Source organism: Liolophura sinensis, chromosome 9, assembly GCF_032854445.1.
Source record: "Liolophura sinensis isolate JHLJ2023 chromosome 9, CUHK_Ljap_v2, whole genome shotgun sequence".
Lineage (NCBI taxonomy): Eukaryota > Metazoa > Mollusca > Polyplacophora > Chitonida > Chitonidae > Liolophura > Liolophura sinensis.
This window is the reverse complement of record NC_088303.1, coordinates 347611-350763: the sequence shown is the minus strand read 5'-3', so window position 1 is coordinate 350763 and position 3153 is coordinate 347611.

The following is a 3153-nucleotide window of genomic DNA, read 5'->3' as shown; positions in this document are numbered from 1 at the left end:
CACGAGGTACAGGACACATGAGGTGCAGGACACACGAAGTGCAGGACACACGAAGTACAGGACACACGAGGTACGGGACACATGAGGTGCAGTGCACACGAGGTACAGGACACACGAGGTACAGGACACACGACGTGCAGGACACACGAGGTACAGGACACACAACGTGCAGGACACACGAGGTATAGGACACACGAGTACGGGACACACGAGGTACAGGAAACACGAGGTACGGGACACACGGGGTACAGGACACACAAGGTACGGGACACACGAGGTACGGGACACACGAGGTACAGGACACACGAAGTGCAGGACACACGAGATACAGGACACACGAGGTACAGGACACACGAGGTCCAGGACACACAAGGTGCAGGGCACACGAGGTACAGCATACACGATGTACAGGACACACGAGGTACAGGACACACGAGGTACGGGACACATGAGGTGCAGGGCTCACGAGGTACAGGGCACACGAGGTATGGGACACACGAGGTACAGGACACACGAGGTACAGGACACATGAAGTGCAGGACACACGAGGTACAGGACACACGAGGTACGGGACACACGAGGTGCAGGACACACGAGGTACGGGACACACGAGGTACAGGACACACGAAGTGCAGGACACACGAGATACAGGACACACGAGGTCCAGGACACACAAGGTGCAGGGCACACGAGGTACAGTACACACGATGTACAGGACACACGAGGTGCAGGACACACGAGGTACAGGACACACGAGGTACAGGACACACGAGGTCCAGGACACACAAGGTGCAGGGCACACGAGGTACAGAACACATGAGGTACAAGACACACGAGGAGTACTTTCTAACTCGACCTTGGGCAGAAAATTTGTGGACTTCCCCGCTCTCACTCTTTGTGTTACGATAGTGACAAGTGGTCGACACTCGTGTGGCCGTTTGCGCATGCGCAGTCCAACATTCGCTGTTGGTTTTTCCACCAACATGGTGTGCATATCTGAATGTCGGCAACTTGGTCTGTGGTTTACCCATTCCTCCAACCGTAAAACTAACTTTGCGCAACAGCTAAATAAATATTTATTTATGTGTCTCATCCTTTCCACATAGCCAATTAGTATTGAAGGAGTCATTCAAGTCATTTCTGGTCTGATCATGTATTAGTTGAGAAATGAAACGTGTAGATGGGCTGACACCTGTAGCTGGGCTGACACGTGTAGCTGGGCTGACACGTGTAGATGGGCTGACACCTGTAGCTGGGCTGACACGTGTAGATGGGCTGACACGTGTAGTTGGGCTGACACTTGTAGTTGGGCTGACACGTGTGGATAGGCTGACACATGTAGTCGGGCTGACACGTGTAGATGGGTTGATATAATTAATTATTTTCCGTCAGACTCCAGACAATTCCAAAGATAATACCGTCCCTCGGTAAATACCTGAGAAATCCTTATGACTTAGAGCCTTAGCCGAGTTATCGGGAGTTATCAAGATGGGCTGACACCTGTAGCTGGGCTGACACGTGAAGATGGGCTGACGCGTGTAGTTGGGCTCACACGTGTAGATGGGCTGACACATGTAGTTGGGCTCACAGGTGTAGTTGGGCTGATACATGAAGATGGGCTCACACGTGTAGATGGACTGACACGTGTAGGTGGGCTGACACGTGTGGATAGGCTGGCACGTGTAGATGGGCTGACACGTATAGTTGGGCTGACACGTGTAGAAGGGCTCATGTAATTAATTATTTTCCGTCAGACTCAAGACTATTCCACAGATAACACTGTCCCTCGGTATATACCTGAGAAAGCCTTACGACTTAGAGCCTTAGCCAAGTTATCGAGGTGGACTGACACGTGTCAGCCCATTGATGGGCTGACACGTGTAGATGGGCAGAAACGTGTAGATGGGCGGACACGTGTAGATAGGCTGACACGTGTAGTTGGGCTTACACGTGTAGCTGGGCGGCCACGTGTTGATAGGCTGACACGTGAAGTTGGGCTGACACGTGCAGATGGGCTGACACGTGTGGATAGGCTGACAAGTGTAGTCGGGCTGACACGTGTAGATAGGCGGATATAATTAATTATTTTTCGACTCCAGACTCCACAGATAACACCCTCCCTCGGTATATACCTGAGAAATCCTTATGACTCAGAGCCTTAGCCGAGTTGTCGGGAGTTATCGAGATGGGCTGACACCTGTTGTTGAGCTGACACGTGCAGGTGGGCCAACACGTGTAGTTAGGCTCACACGCGTAGATGAGCGGACACATGCAGTTGGGCTGACACGTGTAGTTGGGCTGATATAATTAATTATTTTCCGTCAGACTCCAGACAAATCCAAAGATAACACCATCCCTCGGTATATACCTGAGAAATCCTTATAACAGAGCTTTAGCCGAGTTATTGGGAGTTATCGAGATGGGCTGACACCTGTAGCTGGGCTGACACGTGTAGTTGGGCTGATATAATTAATTATTTTCCGACTCCAGACTCCACAGATAACATCGTCCCTCAGTATATAACTGATAAATCCTAATGACATAGAGCCTCAGCCGAGTTATCGGGAGGTGCTATGGAGTGACTGAACTATTGGTTGTTTGCTATTGCCGTATACTGCGGGTTTTTCACACATACGATGGTGATCCGTTGTATGTACGCATGGAGGAAACCAGAGCGCCGAAGTTCATCACCTACCTTTGGGAAGTTACTGTCAAACTTTGAGGTACAGACTTGCACGCCGTACTGGTGGAAAACATGTGTTATTCAAAGACTGGTGGACCGCGCAAACCGCCCTACCAGCGTCGTTGCCCACTTACATTGTCCACAAGGCCGTGACAGTGGGCAAAATCGACAAATTCCCATCCCAAGAACCTGCATCTCGTGTGTCTTACGGTTATGATGAAGTTGAGAACACTCCCTCATTTGCCAAGGCCTTTTTGAAGTCCGGAAGGAGGACCGAGATCCTAATCTCGACCACGAAATCAACACAGAAAAGTACAGATCAAGTGTAGGCAAGCATGACGGTTGTACCAAAACTGTCGCAAAAAGCAAACGATCATGTACGGCTAATGTGTTTAATACACAAGAAACAACAGATTACTCAGTTTTCATAAATAAGCCAAGGCCCAAGTATGCGCGTGTAGAGAAGGGGG